General features: G+C 47.6%; 1 protein-coding gene across 2 annotated transcripts in view; it reads left to right on the forward strand.

Moving 5' to 3' along the window:
- The window catches only part of LOC147630538 (uncharacterized), an 85,438-nt gene that overhangs the window by 957 nt on the left and 62,197 nt on the right, over positions 1 to 22,284 (forward strand). The gene's annotated exons all lie outside the window — the stretch shown is intronic.

Genomic DNA, 22,284 nt, shown 5'->3' on the forward strand with positions numbered 1-22,284 from the left:
ACACTGCAAAACGAGCTCGTTCAGCTTCTCAGGACTGTCTAGGAGAAGCTGTATGCCAAGGACCTCCCTCTTGGCCTCTCCCTGGTTTGCAAGATCGCAGGGAGCCACCCCGGCACGGATGGATTCAGGATTTTCTCCAGGCAGCCCTCATTGGTGAGCCAAGCAAAATCACCAATATCCATTTTCTTGGGCTCAGTTACTCTCAGTGGAGTTCAACTCACCTGCAGCCGGGGCATTTTGCATGATACAGCGGAACCCCATTGCGATAAGTGACGCTTAGGCATTTTTCGCTAGATGGCACCGTAGTTTCTGTCAGAATCGAGCATGCGGAAGTTTGAATACACGTAGAGAGAGAGAGAGAGAGAGAGAGAGAGAGAGAGAGGTTGGCGAACAACGCTTGAACTTGATATTAGCAATGAATAGATGAATAATACAATGGGGGGCATGGGTATTTATACCCTCATGCTGTGAATGGCCGACTCCTTTGTTACGACTCAATGTCACATGAGATACTATATTTAACACCCTCTCTGTAGCTCATAGTGGGCATAGATGAAGAAACCAAGTCGATGCAGATGCAACCATGGACACCTCAGTACTGGCCGGATACTGAATACACCTCGGAAAATGCACCAAACAACCTGTCTCCTCAAGGAATGCCATCTTGAGCTTCAGCTGCCACATAGAATAATGAATTGCAGACAACTCCACATTCATGATCCCCCATTCGTTGAACTGAGAACACACACGTCCAAAAGATCTCCTGAACATTGAACTATCGACACATGACGCCCAAAATTCTCTGACAATGAACTAGGAACTCATCCCATCCATAGTCTGCTACCAATGAACTACGAACACATCACGTCCATAGATTTGTCACGCTGTTCCATGCCAGATGCATGTGCCTTGAACTCCGACACACGGGTCCAAATCACCAAAACGGGAGCACAGACTGCCCCTCTCTGCCACTTACATGCCTCTCTCTGGCTGAAGCACGTGGTAGCATCCATCCACCAAGCTAGAATGCTGGAGCATGTGCCAGTGTAGTCCTCGCCACACCGGCAGACGCCGTAGCATCCCTCTTAGAATCACTATCACTGTCATCCTCGTCAGCTTTGCCTTTGCCTTTGTCATTCGTCGAGCCTTGAGCTTTAGCTTTGGATTTGCAATCCCGAGCCAAATGTCCTCGCTTTCCGCACTTATAACAACGGCTCCTAGACTTCTTATTGGATTCCGATGCAGCATGTGCCGATTCTACATCCTTCGGAACTCGAATCTTGCCTTGGGAAATGAGCACTGCTTCCTCCTCAATGAGAAAAGAGCTGAGATCATCAAATTCCATCTTTTCCTTCGTGACTTGTAAGCGTAATGCCCTCGAGACCATCTCGTACTCCTCAGGCAACTTCGTAAGAACCAAGGCAGCTAACTGGGTACTAGTTAATGCACTATTCATAGCCGATAACTGATCATGGATAACCTTTGCCTTCATTAGAAGTGACTGCATAGAGGTCCCGGTTTCAAACTTGATGGAAAACAACTGGCCGAGAAGGGTTACTGCTCGCATTGTTGAGTCTCGATCAAACATTCCTGCAAGCTTTGACCACATTTCCTTGGCAGTCTTTAAAGTCTGAATGGCAGGGGAAATTTCCTTGGTGAGAGATTCTGCAATCGCCGACATCGCCTTCGCATTGTGAGCATCCCAATCCACAAGAGATTTGAGAAACTCCTCCTCCTGAAGACGTGTGAACCGATTGCTATCCCTTCGGGGACGTTCCTCCGAGCCATCAACAATGTCCCATAAGCCTTTTCTGCTAAACCATAGCCTCATGATCAAGTTCCAATGCGCATAATTGTCGCCATTCAGTTTGTCGTCCTTGCTCGAACACGGGAGTCCCATCTCGAAAACTCCGTCCACCTCTTCTCAGTCGACCCGGTCTGCCCGCTTCAAAGTTTGTCAAGCACAGAGAGCAGTAGTGTTTTTATGAAACGCTGCCCAAGCCACGTGTGTCGCTTCTTCTCCTCCGCGCTCTCTGCCGCCTTGTAGTGGCCACCTTCAACACCTTGCGCTGCCTGCACCTTGCTGTAGTGCTTGACTTCTGCCTTGTTATAGCCGCCAAGACACTCGCATTGCTGCTTGCTCTGTCTGCAAGGAAACGCAGCTGCCAATACTTGGCTGCCCTGCTTTGCCACCTGCAACAAAAACCGCGTGCTGCTTTTGGTGTGCAAGCTTGTGCCACCCAGAAACGCAGCCTGGTGCTCCAGCCGCCTTGTTGCAGCCGCCAACACCTTCGCTATTGTGCTCTGCCACTTGAAAAAAAAAACGCTGAAACGTTGCCGCCCTTTGAGGTCTTGTGTCACCTTCGAAGCATGTAGCGTAGACACGCGAGCTGCCCTCTGTCTCTCTTTGCCACCACAGTGCTGCAGCAGCCACCTTCTCCAACTCCTCTGTGTGCCCAAGAATCAACGAGCACTCAGCTCTGATACCATGTCAGAATCGAGCATGCGGAAGTTTGAATACACGGAGAGAGAGAGAGAGAGAGAGAGAGAGAGAGAGAGAGAGAGAGAGAGAGAGAGAGAGAGAGAGAGAGGTTGGCGAACAACGCTTGAACTTGATATTAGCAATGAATAGATGAATAATACAATGGGGGGCATGGGTATTTATACCCTCATGCTGTGAATGGCCGACTCCTTTGTTACGACTCAATGTCACATGAGATACTATATTTAACAGTTTCAACCTTGCATTTGACCCCCTCGCAGGTGTTTCCGGCTTCCCAGTTATGATCTGCTTCTCCAGCCTCATGAAGGAGTATCATCCTCTCCTTTGCTCGATTGGACAGATGTTCAGGCAAGTTTTGGAGTCCCCCCTCGGACGATTGCCTCGGTGGTAGCCAAGGCAGCTAGAATTACGTTCATTACTCGAGTGGCGAACTTGATTGCGGTAGTAACCCTCCAGAAGGGTTATCCAAAAGAGGATATGCTATCGGGTTTTGGGAAAGAGAAGGAGAGAGAGGAGGAGATGGAGAAAAAGAGGCTAGAGTATGGGTTATGTCTTCCAGGGCCAAGATCTGTGCCTTCTGCTCTTCCAACTTGGTGCTCTAGTTTGCGAGTGCTCACATCATCGTTTGGAACATCTCATGGAGGCTCATGTCTGCTGTCCTCGAAGGACTGCATGGTGCTTGTTCTGGATTTCTTTGTTCTCTCTCGTCACTGAGGTTTGCTATAGTCGGAGTATGCACTTCCTTTCCGGAGCTCAACAAAACCATCTACTATGCGTGTGGGAGACTTTATGGAGGCTGAAAACCAACCGTCCTTCAAGGGACAAGAGTCACACCTAGAGGGGTGGTCCTCCGGAGTCTAAAAACCAACCACACAAGCGGAAAAAAATAATCTTACTTTTTTTTTTCCGGTTTTTTGGCTGAATCTTCACACTTGAAGAAGGCTCTGATACCAATGTAACGTGCGGACGCTTGATGAATAGAATTGGTACTTCAATGGACAGAATTCAACAATCTTTCGTGATGAAGATAACACACAAGATAGAGAGATATGTGTAGAAATAGAGAGGGAGTCGGACACAGTATTGGGTCCCAAATACCCTTTGTAAGCCCCCCCACCACGAATGGTGTATTTGCTTTATTAGAATGATGCAAATTTGTACAATCTTTTGGTTCTCGACCTTTCACCTTCACCTTGGCTGAAGAGTTCCCCTTTGGCTGTCTTGGCCCTTGGAAGCCTTTCAACCCTTTGTGAGTGGTAAGATATCAAATGAATCTCTTGGCTTAGGCTTTTATAGTGCCATCTAATCCTAGTCGGTGGTTGCTAATTAGCAGTCGGCCTGTTTATGGGCTCTCCACGACCTGTTCATATGCTTCAACTAAGCGCTTCTCTCTTATGTGTGCTAGCCGCCTCTTGCATTGCTGTCCAGCCTGCCCTTTGAGAATGGCCGCGTACGAGTATAGTTGGCTGAGTGGCTGGCCAACCCCAAGGCTGGCCACCTTGCTGCCCAGGCCCTCCAGGCTTGGCCAACAGCATGTCCAACCAAAGTCTTGGCTGATGGGCAATGGCCATGGGCCTCCATGGCCCGTAAGGATGGCCCACAAGGGATCCCCCTTGATAGGCAAGGGTTACAACCCTTTTTTGGGGTAGCACAAAGGGTTGTCCCTTTTCTTCTACATGCAATCTACATGTACCTACACAGATGCCGGGTATCTAGCTACAAACCAAACACTTGATATCATTCTAGAGGGTGACTCATAGGACGGATGTCACATACACTGTGCATTGGAGTGCTATGTGACACACTGGCTCTACATCAGTGCACCATTTATCAGTGGGAATTACCTCTTTAGGAATATTTTGTCGTAGGCCGTGGCCCCATTGTGAGCCCCAGTCCGGGACATGTTAGGCACGGCTACGTAGGTTAGTCTCCACAGCCGTAGAGAGTGCATGTGTCAATCCTCTTAATCCACTTGGAGAATTTATTAGATAGTGCATGTAGTAGTCACCTTTAGCATTAGGTCTTGCATTTAGCAAACATTCAGTTGCATGGGACAGCCAAGGCCATCCCATGAGCATGGCAGCCCCCACCAAGGGCAGCACCTTGGCCACGAGAGCATGGCTGCCTAGAAGTGCCCCTCATGCAGTTGGCCAGCATAAACAACCTCATCACAGGCTGTCGGCTAGCACCATTGCCTTTAGGCAGTAGTCGGCCAACATGGCAGGAGGATGAGGAAAGTCGTGAGCAGCTCCGGCCAGCACTAAAAAACATTAAATTAATATTATTTGGCCACAAGGGATTGGCCGACAGGGCTTCAAATAGCCGACTTGCAGCTTTTGTACATATAGAAGCATGGCAAGAGGATGAGGAAAGTCGTTAGTAGCTCCAGCCAGCACTAAAAAACATTAAAATAATATTATTTGGCCACAAGGGACTGGCCGACAGGGCTTCAAATAGCCGACTTGCAACCAGTTGATATTGTGCTTATTCTCTCTATCTTTAGCGGTGCATTTTCCCTATCAACTACTTATTTGCTGAACTATTTCTTTCTATTTGCTACTTCCCTTAGTGCTAGGCTTCATTATGGCTGAGTCTGCTTTGCATCTCTGGAGGTTTGACAGAAACTCAGTACGAAGGGCTTTGTGTGAATATATGCTCTTATGTGTGTGTGTGTGTGTGTGTGTGTGAGAGAGAGAGAGAGAGAGCATATCTTGATATAGAGTTCTACACCCACTATTGGGCATTGATGACGTTAGTGGGGATGTCCTAGTATCTAGTCCATACTATGCATAATGGAGTTGATAGTTGTATAGTCTTATGGATTGACTACCATGAGTATATAACATGCACGTTCCTAAAAGGTGAATTTGGGCATGTTCCTGGATTCATCTAGGTATATATATATAAAAGCATGCGCATCCTTCTTACTAAATCATTCAGGTATTCAACAAATTCAGCACAAGTCAGGATCAGTTCCAAGCATTCCCAGGTCTCCACGAAGGGCATCTTCAGCATTCAGCCAGCATATGTGCATCCCTCAATCGCATAGTGGTCATTGAAGTGCTATTCAAAGGAGCTTGGATAGCATCTGGATCAGCCTGCATTGGGTCTACATCGTCCTTGCATCTGGCAGTCCTGAGTCATCCTTCATATTCATTGTAAGTTCTCCAAAGATTAATATAAGCAAATACTCCTGCTTGCAGGGGGAGCAAATTGGGACCCAATACTGTGTTGACTCTTATTTGCTTTCTCTCTTATACCCTCTCTCTAAGTGGAATTGCACATACTCACAGGTTTAAAGAAGACTTTGCTGCGTGTTATGACGATCAACCTCTTGCATGCTACATCGGTATCAGAGTTGCAGGTTGTAACCCAACTTGCCTTGTACAGGTTCACACTTCTACTACAGGGGGGATTCGTAGGCATATGCTCACTTATGTTAGTGCTATGTGTGAACAGGGCTTAACCAAGGGCACTTTTTCCCATGTGGTTTTTTCCCTTGGACATCAAGTGTGAAAGGACACTCTAACATATAATATTTTGTACTTCTATATTATATGGATGTGGCACACTATTTTGTACTTCTATACTATATGGATGTGGCACACATGCAAGGGTTGACTTGCATTTTGTGGATACCACACTTTTGGCTCTCTTTCTCTTTCTCATTTTTTGTGTGTGAGCTTCTCTAACCTGCACCTAACCCTAATGTGCAGGTTTGTGTGTGTGAGTGTGTGAGTCTAACACCAACACAATCCACCAGTGGGAATTGCTTTTTTCTTGGCAATTCATGCATATCTTGGTTGAGTAAAAAGCAACCCACTGTTGCCACATCTACTTGTGAGGCTGAGTACAGGGCAGTCTTCACAGCTACAGTAGATTGTGTATGGTTGAGGAGATTATTGGCTGATCTTCGTGGTGAGTATCAGCAAACACTCACCACCATTCTCACTGATAGCCAGAGTGCTATGGCCGTGGCATGAAACCCAGTATTTCATGCACACACCAAGCACATTGAGATTCATTATCACTATGTCAGAGAGAGGTTACATGCAAGGGAGATCAGTTTATCTTACTGCCCTACACGAGATAATGTTGCAGATCTATTCACAAAGGCTTTACCTCGAGAAAAGTTTGAAGCTTTCCGCAAAGCTTTGGGATTACTCTCATACAGAGTGATCTGCTACCTTGTACAAGTTCACACTTCCACTACAGGGGGGATTTGTAGGCATATGCTCACTTATGGTAGTGCTATGTGTGAACAGGGCTTAACCAAGGGCACTTTTTCCCATGTGGTTCTTCCCCTTGGATATCAAGTGTGAAAGGACACTCTACATATAATATTTTGTACTTCTATATTATATGGATGTGGCACACATGCAAGGGTTGACTTGCATTTTGTGGCTACCACGCTTTTGGCTCTCTCTCTCTCTCTCTCTCTCTCTCTCTCTCTCTCTCTCTCTCTCTCTCATTTCTGTGTGAGCTTCTCTATCCTGCACTTAACCCTGATGTGCAGGTTTGTGTGTGTGTGTGTGAGTCCAACACCAACAGTTGGTACAACAGTCGGGCAACCATCAACAGTCGAGCAACAAGCACATATTGGTACGATCAGCCACAGTAGACGGAGCAGCAACCATCGCCACAGTCGGATTCTTGAAAAACGAAAGGAAGTTGCCTAGCGTGAGCCACCGAGAGGTGTCGTGCAGGTTTCTTTTAGCGATAGGAGGCTCCATCTAGTTGCCTTATAGGCGGCCCTTCACCTGCAGAAAACGCAGCCTTAAGGGTACCTCCTCTGCAACCAACAGTATCAAAAACGCAAAAATCCTTCTCTCTCAGAAAAAACGCCAGAACACCTTATGTAGAAGAGCCTCAACCCGGTGCTCTGATACCATGTCAAAAGTGCGCAGCGGAAAGCGTGAGACATAGGCACAGAGAGAAAGAAACAAATCTGCATAATGAAGAAGAAGCAATGATACAATCAGCCCTGTGCAAGGGGTGGTCCCCGTAAGCGAGGGCATGATGAGCTACTCCCCTGCGGGCGGACCCGGGCCTGGAAGCCCCTATCAAGGTGTCTACAAGTGGGCAAGAGCCTGTATAGCTCCTACCGGAGCTGGCCGACCGGCTCTAGAAAAAGACCCAGGACTGGACAAAATAAATATGTGAGAAATGGGTGGCCAACCCTACAACCAAGGGCCTTGAACAGAGGAAAAAAATATGGTGCTACCCATGATAAATCTGGGCACCCCTGATACACAACTTGGGCACACTACCAAGAGATGAATAATGCTAACAATCTCTCCTGACATTGTGGAGGCCTGGGTGGTTTTTCTGGACTGAAGTTTTACCATCCACGGAATGCTCTCACTTTAGGGTAGCTAGCAGATCACTCTCTGTATGAGAGTAAGCCAAAGCTTTGCGGAAAGCTTCAAACTTTTCTCGAGGTAAAGCCTTTGTGAATAGATCTGCAACATTATCATGTGTAGGGCAGTAAGATAAACTGATCTCCCTTGCATGTAGCCTTTCATACATAGTGATAATGAATCTCAATGTGCTTGGTACGTGCATGAAATACTGGATTTCGTGCCACGGCCATAGCACTCTGGCTATCTTTAGCAAACTTTTTATGTACTTAGTTTGCTGCATAACAATGCCATCATCTGTATGCATAAACTGTATGCCGAGATAGTAGTGTAAAGCATAGTGACAGGGGGACGGAGGGACGCCCACGTGGGACGTGGGAACGCCGTCCCGAGCAGAGAGACCTGCACACCGGGCTGGGGACGGCCAGGGGGGCGGGACGGAGGGGACGTGACCAGGGGACGGGCGTTCCCCCATGTGGGAACGGGGGGACGTTGTGTGCAGGGGACGGGGACGGCTGCAACAGCTAAATCTTCAGGCATTTTTTTCAAATAAACGGCTACTAGCCGTTAACACTGGCCATTTGAGAGAGAGAGAGAGAGAGAGAGAGAGAGAGAGAGAGAGAGAGCAACACAACTATATAATGGGCTTGGAGCCACTCCTCTTCTACTGAAGCCTTCCAAGACTTGAGTTCCTCTCCACGATCTCCCTCTCCTACTCGAGCTTTCCTCTCCACTGTCTCCCTCTCCTACTCCACGGTCCATCACCTTCCTCTCCACCCTCTCCTACTCACTACACCGTCCCCACCCCCCCCGTCCGCGTTCCCTAGCTTTAGCTGTCCCCGTCCCCGTCCCTGTTCCCGTCCCCCGTCCCCGTCCCCGTCCCTTGGTAACTATGGTGTAAAGGCCCCAAATTTGACATATCAAATTCAGCTTTCAAATCAGCTTTGAAATCTGAAATTTGTGCTTTGCTAGTACCTGTAATGAGCTGTCATGTGCATCATAGACGCCATGGACATTCTCAGGGCTAGAACCAGAATAGGCAACCAGATAAAGAGGATGAACCAGATAGAGTCAGAGTGTGGAGCACAAGATACAGAAGTGGCCAGTTTGGACTTGGAGAAGGACCAGGGTGCAGTCGGCTGAGTACAAGAGCTGTCGGCTGTACCAGAAAGCAAGGCGGCTGTAGGCGCATGATGGCAAGGCAAGAAAACCAGTCGGCTGAATTTAAATGGCATTTAAATCATTCATGACTGGCCGACCAGCAGTCGGCCAGTTTACCAGCAGTCCAAGAAGTCCAAGAGGGGTATAAAAGGCAAAGGGTGCTCCTCATTATAGGCATTCATTCCACTAGGGAGTGGATCAGTAGGGTCCTAGTCTAGGGCAGAATTTTGGTGTTTTACCACCTTTTCTAGAAGGCAGCCTAGGGCTGCAGACATGTACCTTTTTGTACCATAGATTATACTGAATTTCCAGCACTTCTCTCTCTCTCTCTACTCTACTCTCTATATCTGCGTTTTTGCATCAGATGGTTCTCAAGAGCGTTTAGGGCTGAAAGAAGACTACCCAGAGCTTCCGCGTGTTACATTGGTATCAGAGCATCAGGCTCAGCAAAGCTAAACACTGATTCAGTCCCATATGATGGTGTACAGGTCCAAGGTACAGGAAAGTACACGGATTCAAAGCCCAAGGCGAGGAGCACAGAATCGGGAAGAACTCCTAGGAAGTTTGTTGGTGGTGTTCCACAGTGCCAGATGGGGATGGCAATTCCGTGAGCCAGATAGGTTCTCAGGTAACGGTCCCAAGGGAGGTTGATCCTCCAAGGGTGATGTGAGAGTGCCAGACTCAATTCCAGGAATGAAGACCAAGACGGTGTTCAGAGTCAGGGCAGGAATGGATTGTGGTCTAGAGGAAGACCAGATGCATAGATCTTCATCAGAGACAGAGTGGTTTGAAGAATAGCCCGGATTTTCAGAGAAAAGGGTTTGCCAGGGATGGATGATGACAGAGGGACTTCGGGACAGGATTGGGATGATGACAGTCATCCAAGCGCAAGTTGGATTCCCGTCATCAAGTTTAGCAGAGGGGGATGTCATGTGCATCATAGACGCCATGGACATTCTCAGGGCTAGAACCATAATAGGCAGATAGAGTCAGAGTGTGGAGCACAAGATACAGAAGTGGCCAGTTTGGACTTGGAGAAGGACCAGGGTGCAGTCGGTTGAGTACAGGAGCTGTCGGCTGTACCAGAAAGCAAGGCGGCTGTAGGCGCATGATGGCAAGGCAAGAAAACCAGTCGGCTGAATTTAAATGGCATTTAAATCATTCATGACTGGCCGACCAGCAGTCGGCCAGTTTACCAGCAGTCCAAGAAGTCCAAGAGGGGTATAAAAGGCAAAGGGTGCTCCTCATTATAGGCATTCATTCCACTAGGGAGTGGATAAGTAGGGTCCTAGTCTAGGGCAGAATTTTGGTGTTTTACCACCTTTTCTAGAAGGCAGCCTAGGGCTGCAGACATGTACCTTTTTGTACCATAGATTATACTGAATTTCCAGCACTTCTCTCTCTCTCTCTCTCTCTCTCTCTCTCTCTCTACTCTCTCTCTATATCTGCGTTTTTGCATGAGATGGTTCTCAAGAGTGTTTAGGGCTGAAAGAAGACTACCCAGAGCTTCCGCGTGTTACATGAGCATGTCATCTACATACAAGATGACTATGAGAATATCGGCATCGGTTTTCTTCACATACAATGTGCTTTCAGCTGGACTATTCTCATAACCTTGGCTGGTTAGATGAGCATGTATTTTATTATACCAAGCTCTTGGAGCTTGCTTTAACCCATATAATGCATTGTGTAACCTGCATACTTTATGTTCCTCACCAGGAACTACAAAACCAATGGGCTGATTTACATATACTTCCTCCTGTAAATCCCCATTTAAGAATGCAGTTTTGATGTCCAATTGATGCACTTTCTGTTGGAATTAGGGTTGCAGGAAAGCACACAAAGCTTGGAGAAGAAGAAGCAAGAATGCACACAACACACAATGTATTAGATTGTGTCAATGTACAAAAGATAAGTTAGCCCTAGAATGATGGGCGTATATACAAGCCGGGTGAAAAAACCTCCTAAAGAGGGAAAAAGTGCCCCAGCGTTCCTAAGTGTGTTCACACACATCACTGCCTATATATATATGGCAACAAATCTCCCCTGGGAGTGATGGTGTAAACGAGAGCTGGCACTCATGTATAGGGAAGTGCCATGCCCGAAGTAGATCAGTCCACAAAGTGGAGCGAGCCCAAAGCTTTGCAGAAAGCTTCTCACTTCTCACGAGGAAGCACCTTTGTGAAAAGATCGGCGAGGTTGTCCTGTGCTGGCACATAGGCCAAGCTGAACTCTCCTGCTAAGAGTCTCTCCCTGACATAGTGATAATGCACCTCAATGTGCTTTGTGCGAGCATGAAAAACTGGGTTTCTTGCAACTGCCAATGCGCTCTGACTGTCAAGTGTAGATAGAGATGGCAGCCATAAGCCGTCTGAGCCACACACACTCAACCGTAGCTGTGAAAGCTGCCCTGTACTCAGCTTCACAACTAGAAGTGGTCATAGTAGGTTGCTTCTTGCTCAACCAAGATATGCATGAACTACCGAGCATGAAACAAAAACCACTTGTGGACACTCTTGTGTCATAGCAACCAGCCCAATCTGAGTCCGAAAAAGCATGTAAATCTGGCGGCAACGATCTCCCCTTGGGATAAAACAACCCAAGATGTATGGTGCCACTCAAGTAGCGAAAGATGCGTTTAAGTGCCTTCCAATGCTGAGACCCTGGGCTATGCATAAACTTGCTCACCTGTGAGACTGCAAACTGAATGTCCGGCCTTGTAATGCATACATAAATGAGGCAACCAACAGCTGTCTGATAGAGTGTGACATCAAAGTGATCTCCAGCATCATGAAGACTCAACTTCAAACCTGTCTCCATTGGAGTAGCAATAGGCTTGCAGTCTTCAAGGCCAAATCTCCGCAACAATGTCTCAATATACTTTGTTTGACACAAAGCAATACCTCCATCACACTGCTTAAATTGTATCTCCAAATAATGATGCAAATGTCCCAAATCTGACATCTCAAAAGAGGCATTCAAATCAGCCTTAAAATTAGCAATATGACTCTCATTTGGTCCTGTGAGCAGCATGTCATCGACATAGAGAGCAATGATTAGATGCTCATCATCCACACGTTTAACATACAAAGTGCTTTCTGTTGCACTATTCTGAAAACCATCTGCAGTCAAATATGCATGTATCTTTTCATACCAAGCTCGTGGAGCTTGCTTTAAACCATACAAAGCCTTTTTCAACCTGCACACTTTGTTTTCTAGTCCTCTTTGAACAAAACCACGAGGCTGCGATACATACATCTCCTCATGCAAATCTCCATTCAAGAATGCAGTCTTTATGTCCAACCGATGTACATTCCAACCATTATGAGCTGCCAATGCACAAATGCTACGAATGGTAGTCATACGACAAGTGGGAGCAAAGGTCTCATCAAAATCAATGCCCTTTTCTTGAGCATAACCCTTTGCAACAAGTCTAGCCTTATAGCGATCAACACTGCCATCTGGCTTTTGTTTCAACTTAAAAACCCACTTACATCCAATGGCCTTTTTACCAATAGGCAAATCACACAAAGACCATGTACTATTCTTCATTATAGCATCATATTCACTTTGCATTGCAGCCAACCAATTTTTTGATTTTTGTGCCTCATCAAATGAAAGAGGTTCTTCCTCTTCACACATACTAGACACAGCCAAAGCATAACAATCTGATGCATAAGAGGCATGCTGAAAACTTGAACGAGTATGACTAGACATAGGTACATCAATTTTACTGTCACGCAAGGTTTGCACCAGCCATTTAGGCATACCTCTAGCCTGCTCATTTTCAGCCCTATCCTCATGAATGACATCTTGTAAATCTGCATCAGAATAGGCTGATCTATGATGTCGTTTGAAATTTGCATAGGCTGAATATTTGCCTCATTAGGACTTACATTTGAATTCCCACCTGTAAACAGAGGCAACAATGTATCAAATACATCCCGTGAGCTCACACCCGTCTCTTTGGTACATGATAACAAAGGCTGCACAGCATCTTCCACAAAAACATCATCTCGACTAATCAAGATACGCTTTGACTGCGGATGATACAATCTGTAATTCTTGCTCTCAGCACCGTAACCAACAAAAATACATTTGACAGTCTTATCATCCAATTTTCTGCGTTGTTGCACATGTACTAAAGCATAGGCCAAGCAACCAAAGACACGCAAGTGACCAATAGAAGGCTTCCTGCTATGCCAAGCTTCGTATGGAGTAATAGACTGCAAGGCCTTAGTGGGACAATTGTTGAGTACATATGCAGCACACATGACAGCCTCAAGCCAAAACGCATGTGGCAAAGCTTGGCTCTTGACCATACATCGTGCCATCTCCATGAGTGACTTGTTTTTCCTCTCAGCAATACCATTTTGCCGAGGGATATACGGCACTGTACATTGGTGTTTTATCCCACGACTAGCCAGAAATGCATCAAACTCTTTAGACATGTACTCCCCCCCTCGATCAGAACGGAGGGTGTCCACAGTACAGTTGGATACATTTTCAACCATAAGTAAAAACTGTTTGAAGTACAAAAACACTTCGGACTTTGCCTTGAGTGGATATACCCATGCATGCCTTGAGTAATCATCAATGAAAGTCACGAAGTTCAAGTGTTTACCAAATGACGGAGTTTGCATAGGCCCACATACATCACTATGTACAAGTTGCAATTTGCGAGTGGCCCGCACAGAACCATCCTTTGGAAACGCAGAACGCTGCATTTTGTCCAAAATACAGCCTTCACAAACATGTTTCAATGGTGCCTCAAGAGGGGGCAATGAAGCAATCATATCAAATTTCTACAAACGCAGCAAACCAGCAAAGTTCAGATGACCAAAACGAGCATGCCATAGTTTTGCATCTGAAACTGCGTTTTCATCAGAAACTGCATTTGCTGAATCTTCCACACACTTGTCATAAGAATTGAGCCTATACAGCCCATGAAACAAGGTGCCAGATACAATAATCGTATCACCAGAAGTCAAATCATGAACAGTACATCTGTCATCCACAAATTTGACTACAAGTTCAAGTCTAGCAAGCGCAGAGACAGACAATAGATTCTTCTTTATCCCTGGCACATACAAAGCATCTGAAAGTGTGAAAGCGCTTTATCCATTTGCAACAGTTCACTGGGTAAGAAGCATTATTGGCACATGTGACAGTATTCCCATTAGGGACAGCCTCAAGACAAGTGAACATATCACGATGGGAGGTAATGTGCTTTGTAGCACCACTGTCAAAATACCATACATGAGAGTCAACAGAAACTGCCAAACATGCATCATTGTACAGATGGATCATACTGGCAATACACGCTAAACGCCCATTCTATATCCTGCACAACATTTGCAGAATTTGCATTTGTAGAAGCATCCGCTATTGTGGCTGCATTTGACTCTTTCTTCTTTGCCTCTTTAGCTTTTAGCTTAGGGCAGTTCTTAATGACATGATCAGTTGCCTTACAATAGTTGCACCTCATTTTTTTCTTGCCTTTATCAAGAGCCTTCTGTAATATGCGGAAGCTTCGGAGAAGGATCGGTACTTCAAAACTCAGAAAACAGCACTCTTTTCGCGACGGAATTAACGCACAACTGAAAGACGATGTGCAGAAAAATAGAGAGAGAAGGGGGAGATGGAGAAGGACACAGTATTGGGTCCCAATTACCCTCTGTAGGGCCCCCACCACGGATGGTGTATTTGCTTTATTAGAATGATGTAAATCTGAAACAAATACAAAGTACTTGACCTTTTCTTGGCTGGAAAACCTGCCCTTGACCTTCAGTCCTTCACCCCTTAGCTTTAGCAAACCCTTGGCTGTCCTGGCCCTTGAATGCTTGAGGCTCTTGGTGAATTATGAGATGAGATAATGGGATTATGGGCTGGGCTTTTATACCCTTCAAAGCATCCAGTCGGCTGGCTTTATGAAGTCCCACGACTGAGATATTTTTAATAAAGTGTTTTCCACACTCTATTCCATGCTTTCACACCTGGCAGCCTGCGCATGACTCTGGGACAGCCCCTGGCTGCTGGGCATGCTGCGCATAGGTGTGGGGACTGCCCCTACACCTGGCTGCCTACTGTCTAGGGCTTAAACCCTCTGTCGGCTGCCTGTCCAGAGGCTCTGGAGCTGGCCGACTGCCCCTCCAGCCCTTGCCTTGGCTGGTGGGCAAAGTCTTGGGCCCTCCTGGCCCCTTGGGGGTGGTTCTACACCTCCCCCATGCCCATCTAAGTATGCACATGCAAATACCTACACTGGGGTAGCCCTATGGGCTGGCCCCATCTCTACATGCAAACTACATGCCTACAGAGGCCTGGTATCCAGTTGCAAACCAGATACACAGCACATCTGACATCATTCCAGAGGGAGACTCACAGCGCGGACTGGCACTGCTTCATGTGCAGGACAATGCACACCTGACCTTGGACTCATGTGCAGGACGATGCACACCTGACCTCGGACGACTGAGATGGATCCCTGGCTGACTCGTCCCGGACTGGGCTCACATGGGACCAGTTCACCATCCCAGGTCCTGCACCTACTGTACAGAATGTCTACGTGGCATCCAAGTGCGGGATGCACGTGACATCCCCTTCTGCTTAACTTGACGGAAGCTGCATAGCCTCCAAATAATCCGTCAATAAAGCCGGATAGTCTTCGAAGAATTCCTTGTCGAGCCATACCGCTTCATGAGTTCCTCGGTCTTGAAACTTCGTGAGGAACTGTCGTAGTCTTCGGCCTGAGCCATGCTTGAAACGGTGCAGAAGGATCTGTTCTGGAACCATTACTTCTGCTTCATCAATGATGTCTGGTTCCGCTTCGTCTTTGACCTCTGAAGGGGGTGGACCTGCATATGGCTTCAACCAACTGACATGAAATACATCGTGCATAGTCCAACTCGGAGGTAGCTTTAACTGCATAGACACCTCATTAATCTTTTTCCGGATGGGGAATGGTCCGAAGCTCCTGAAAGACAACTTTGGGCATCGCTTGCCCACCTGCTTTAATCTTTGCTTCATAATCCGAAGATATACCCAATCTCCTTCCGAAAACTTCATGTCCCTTCGGTCTTTATTGGCCTGTCGAGTGTAGGCCTCTTGCGCTTTAGCCAATCTGTCTTTGACGGACTCTAAGATCTCCTGGTAAGACTCCGTCACTCTGTTCGCCTCCGGTACTGAAGACGACGTCCTGGTTAACAACGACTGGAAAGGCCTTCCAAACGCTGCCTCATATGGAGTCCTGCCAATGGCTGAAGAAAAAGAGTCATTCAGAACAGCTTGAACTAAAGGCAAAAACGATTCCCACTTACCTTGCTGATCGTGGACATAACACTTCAGCACATCAAAGGCCAACTGGTTGTATATCTCTGTCTGGCCATCTGTCTGTGGGTGGAATGCACTGGAAAAATTCAACTTAGTACCAAAATTATCAAACAATGCCCTCCAAAAATGACTGGTAAACTTGGCATCTCGGTCTGACACTATGGTCCTAGGAATCCCACCAATCGGGTACCAATGCCGAATGAATAGCTGGGCAACATCCTCGGCGGTCACATTGGCCCTGCAAGGAATAAGCATCACAAATTTGCTGAACCTGTCAACAATAGTCAAACACTGTGTATTACGCTTACTCGGACTGGGAGGCAGATTTGTGACAAAGTCCATCGAAATGTCTTGGAAAGGACCCTCAGGAATTGGCAAAGGCTGTAACAACCCTATCTTCTTTCCACGAGGAGCTTTCACCTTTTGACAAATGTCACAGCGTTGTACATAAGTAAACACATCACGCCTCATCTTTGGCCAATAGTATTGCCGTTCTAACTTCTCCAGAGTCGAATTCATGCCCCTATGACCACCTGTAATGGCGTCATGGGCATCATGGAGAAGAGCTGCCCGGAATGATTTCATGACACACAGTCGGCCTTTGTAGTAAAGCCAACCATCGCGTATCAGAAAATGGCATGGTCCTGTGGCATCCAATGCCTGTTCCCACTGTGTACCGAATTCCTCGGAATCCGCGTATGTGTGCTTCATGTCTTCTAGTCCTGTACCAACAAGGTCCAGTCTAGTGGTCTGAATCGCAGATACTTGTCCCTTCCTGCTCAAAGCATCGGCCACTGGATTGGCCTTTCCTGGAAGGTACTCAATCATACCACCGAACTGCTGGAATATCTGACTCCAGCGGTGCTGTCGATCACTCCACTGTGCACTTGGCATCGTCTGAATCCAGCGCAATGCCTGATGGTCAGTGCGAACCTCGAAGTCACGGCCATACAAGAAATGTTTCCAATGTTTCAAGGCCTGAATGACTGCTAGGAGTTCACGATCGTAGACTGAGTAATTCTTTTCGGCGGGCAGTAACTTACGAGACATGTAAGCTACTGGATGACCATTCTGTTGCAATACACCTCCAATTGCGATGTTACTCGCATCGGTGATCACCTGAAATGGTTCGTCCCACGAGGCAAGGGCTAAACAAGGCGCTTCAGACAAAGCCACCTTGAGGTTCTGGAATGCCTCCAACGCTCGTGGAGTCATTCGAATCTTTTGCCTCCTTGTTTTCACTCCCTTTAGCAGATCGGTGAGGTCTGCCGAGAGATCAGAAAACTTGTCAATGTGGGTGGAATATGCCTGGCATATACCCACAAATGATCTAATGTCATAAGCAGTCTGAGGTACTTCCCAGTTAACAATCTCGGCCACTTTAGCCGGATCAAGTCGAATGCCTTCGGCACTGATTATATATCCCAAGTAATGCACCTGGAACAGATAAAATTCTGACTTCTTTTCATTGACATAGAGCTCGTTGCTTTCCAGCAACCTAAGGACTTTCTCCACATCAATGTCATGCTGCTCAACTGTAGCTGAAAATATGAGTATGTCGTCCAAAAATATGAACACACACACTCCAATCAACTCCCGGAAAATACGCATCATCATGCGGTTAAATGTAGCTGGGGCGTTCGTCAAACCAAATGGCATGACCACAAATTCATAGTGGGCCCGTTCTGTACGGAAAGCTGTCTTGGGGATGTCCCCCTCAACAATCCGAACCTGGTGGTACCCACTCTTTAAATCCAATTTAGAGAACACCTTAGCGCCATTCAGCCTCTCGAGAATATAGTCAATTCGAGGCATCGGGAATCTGCTCTTGATAGTCAGCTTGTTGAGTGCACGATAATCGACACACAACCGAGAAGACCCATCTTTCTTCTTGACAAATAAGATCGGTGCTGCAAACGGCGACACGCTGGGGCGGATGAAGCCAGCTTGCAACAATTCTTGGAGTTGGCGGTCCAACTCCGATTCCATTGCCTTAGAAAGGCGATACGGAAACTTGCTCGGGGGTTCCGAGCCTGGGAGGAGATCAATTTTGTGATCCTCCGGTCTGGACTGGGGAAGCTGGGGAGGGAGACTGTCCCGAAGAAAAATCCTCTGGAACTTTTCATGGAGAACCGAGTACTTCTCGGAAGCACTGGCCACCGTCTGGGCTGTCTGGACGTAAATCATCGCACATTGTGCGCCTTTCCTGACTGCTCGCTTAGCCTGCAAGTGGCTTGTGAGCGGAAAGTTTGGAATACCTGGCTCACACTTAATGGTCACAGGGGTGTTTGACACATTCCGATCAATCTGGAACGTGTGCTTGTCCCACTTGACATCAGGAAGGAACTTGTGAAACCACTGGATACCCAAAATTATGTCTGCTCCTACAAGAGGGGCAACCATAAAGTCACGCACAAACTCTATGCCCTGAATCACTAATTTAGCACCTAGAGCTTCATACTTGACGCTCGTTGTCATACCTGTGCTAAAACCCTCAACTTGTTTGTCCACCGGAGTTAGCTCGAAACGGGCACGCCTAGCGGCCTCTTCCGTGATCACGTCCTCCGTACTGCCGCTGTCAAACAAGACAACGACTCTCTGGCCACCTATGTAGCCAAAGGACTTGAGCAATTCGTTGCGCTCATACTCCTGGTCATGGGCGCCCTTCTGCTTATCTTCGAGCTCCCGGCTAATAATTGCTCCAACTGAAGCACCGGGGGTTGAAGAACTAGGGGTAGCCACTGGGGTCTGTGTGGGAGCTGTGCTCACCACGGAAGCTGTGGAGGCGGCGGCGGGCTTTGGAGGCTTCTTCGGACAATCCCGAGAAGTATGTCCTTTTGTGTGACAAAAGTAACATCTACCCTCCTTCCTGTACTGAGCAAGCTCCTCAGCACTCAACTTGCCACCTGTCTTGCCTGCCTCCGCTTTCTGGTCTGGAGTAAGCTTAGACGCATTGTTTGAGTTCTTGGAGCCAGAGGCTCCCGGGCTCTGTCCTGGGGAAGACCCCGTCTGGTTCTGGCTTTTGCCCCCCGAGGTGTTAGCCTTGGGAGAAGCCGGCTGGGAAGTCTTGGGCTTGCCACCATTGTGTTTCATTTCTGCACTCTGCGCAAGCGAGAGTGCGTCCTCAAAGGTGGCTGGCCTAAACATACGCACCTCCCATTGGATTTGCGTGTCCAGGCCATACAGAAACTGCCCTTTCTTGTCCGCATCAGATAAGCCTAATTGTAGACACAAGGTCGAAATTCTATTGGCAAACTGAAGGACTGGTTGCGCATTCTGACGCGCACCCCTGAACTCGTCTTCGAGTCGCTCAAGGTAGTGGGGCGGTAAAAACCGCTGCTTAAGGTCACGGACGAACTCGTCCCACCCATAAGCTGCCATACCTGATCTGGTGTGGGTATGAGCCCACTGAGTCCACCAAGGAATGGCCTCACCTTCCAAATACCAACTGGCTAAGATCACTTTGTCAATATCTGATTTCCTAACTGCGGCAAAGTAAGCTTCAAATTGATGTAACCATGAATACAGAGTAGTGGGATCGAGTTTACCATTATACTTACTGAAGTTCATTTTCTCGGGAAAATGATTCGAGGGCGCCGCCGGTGTCAATCTGGCGTCCAAAGCTCGGAGGTAACGCTCGTGTTCCACTCGTCGCATGGCTTCGTCTTCTCGTTGTCGAATCTCCAATGCCTGTATCTGCATCTCAAGCAAGGAGCTTGACTGCTGCTGTGACCCCTCGAGAGGGTCCCTGTGACGAGGATCTGGTATCTGGGGTACGGAAGGAGAGGGAGGAGGAGATGGAAAACGCGACGCTGGAGAGCGAGAACGCTCCTCCAGAGCCAAAATCCGCGCCTTCTGCTCGTCCAACTTGGTTGTCTGGTCTGCGATTGCTCGCATCATCTGTTGGAACATGTCTTGTACACTCAAGCCGGGTGCCCTAGCTGGGCTGCCTGGTGCACTCTGGTCCCATGGTTCTGGTTCTCTCTCGTCGCCGAAGTTCGCCATAGCGGGAAAATGCAGTTCCTTTCCGGAACGCAATCTGACCATCCACTATCTGTGTGGGAGACTTCCGGAGGCTTCCGGAGGCTAAAAACCAACCGTCCTTCGAGGGACAGGAGTCACTCCGAAAGGGGTAGTCCACCGGCGTCTAAAAACCAACCACACGAGCGAAAAAATTTTCTGGTTTTCTTTGCTGAATCTTCGTCCTTGAAGTGAGCTCTGATACCACTGTAATATGCGGAAGCTTCGGAGAAGGATCGGTACTTCAAAACTCAGAAAACAGCACTCTTTTCGCGACGGAATTAACGCACAACTGAAAGACGATGTGCAAAAAAATAGAGAGAGAAGGGGGAGATGGAGAAGGACACAGTATTGGGTCCCAATTACCCTCTGTAGGGCCCCCACCACGGATGGTGTATTTGCTTTATTAGAATGATGTAAATCTGAAACAAATACAAAGTACTTGACCTTTTCTTGGCTGGAAAACCTGCCCTTGACCTTCAGTCCTTCACCCCTTAGCTTTAGCAAACCCTTGGCTGTCCTGGCCCTTGAATGCTTGAGGCTCTTGGTGAATTATGAGATGAGATAATGGGATTATGGGCTGGGCTTTTATACCCTTCAAAGCATCCAGTCGGCTGGCTTTATGAAGTCCCACGACTGAGATATTTTTAATAAAGTGTTTTCCACACTCTATTCCATGCTTTCACACCTGGCAGCCTGCGCATGACTCTGGGACAGCCCCTGGCTGCTGGGCATGCTGCGCATAGGTGTGGGGACTGCCCCTACACCTGGCTGCCTACTGTCTAGGGCTTAAACCCTCTGTCGGCTGCCTGTCCAGAGGCTCTGGAGCTGGCCGACTGCCCCTCCAGCCCTTGCCTTGGCTGGTGGGCAAAGTCTTGGGCCCTCCTGGCCCCTTGGGGGTGGTTCTATACCTCCCCCATGCCCATCTAAGTATGCACATGCAAATACCTACACTGGGGTAGCCCTATGGGCTGGCCCCATCTCTACATGCAAACTACATGCCTACAGAGGCCTGGTATCCAGTCGCAAACCAGATACACAGCACATCTGACATCATTCCAGAGGGAGACTCACAGCGCGGACTGGCACTGCTTCATGTGCAGGACAATGCACACCTGACCTTGGACTCATGTGCAGGACGATGCACACCTGACCTCGGACGACTGAGATGGATCCCTGGCTGACTCGTCCCGGACTGGGCTCACATGGGACCAGTTCACCATCCCAGGTCCTGCACCTACTGTACAGAATGTCTACGTGGCATCCAAGTGCGGGATGCACGTGACACCTTCTCAGACCTATTGTTGCTACCTGTGGAAGGAGAAGAAGTTGCAGACCTACTAATAGGAGAAGAAACAGTGGAAGGGGCTGCCTTACCACTTCTTCTCTGCTGGGCAGCAATAAATGCCTGATCAACTGCACGCTGCCTAGCCCTGTTTTGCCTGGACTGCGCTTCTTGCAAGAGCTTGTTGACTAAAGTATCATACTTGACAACATCAGGTCTGTCCTCAATAACAAGTCTCCATGTGGAAGCAAAAGTCTGATATGACTCAGGTAAAGCATCAAGAACAGTTTGCACAAGAGAATGATCAGGAATAATCTCACCTGCAGAAATCAACTGTTCCTTGAGATCTTTAATCTCAGCAAGAAAAACATTCATGTTATCATCTTCCTGCATAATCTTCGATTCTAGCTCTTTACGCAAGTAAGAGATTTTTGCCTCGTTACGACCTGCATACAAACCAGCTAGAATATCCTAAGCCTGTTTTGCTGTTTTAGCTGAACGAATATGTGGGGTGATGTTACGTTTGACAGAAAGTGCAATCAAGGCATGAGCCTGCGTATCTTTATCATCCCAACGAGCTTGTTCAGCAGTGGGTAAAATAGTAGCAACAGTAGAGCTGCTAGAAC

Source organism: Cibotium barometz, chromosome 16 (genome assembly GCF_041138505.1).
Source record: "Cibotium barometz isolate CiBa-2024 chromosome 16, ASM4113850v1, whole genome shotgun sequence".
NCBI lineage: Eukaryota > Viridiplantae > Streptophyta > Polypodiopsida > Cyatheales > Cibotiaceae > Cibotium > Cibotium barometz.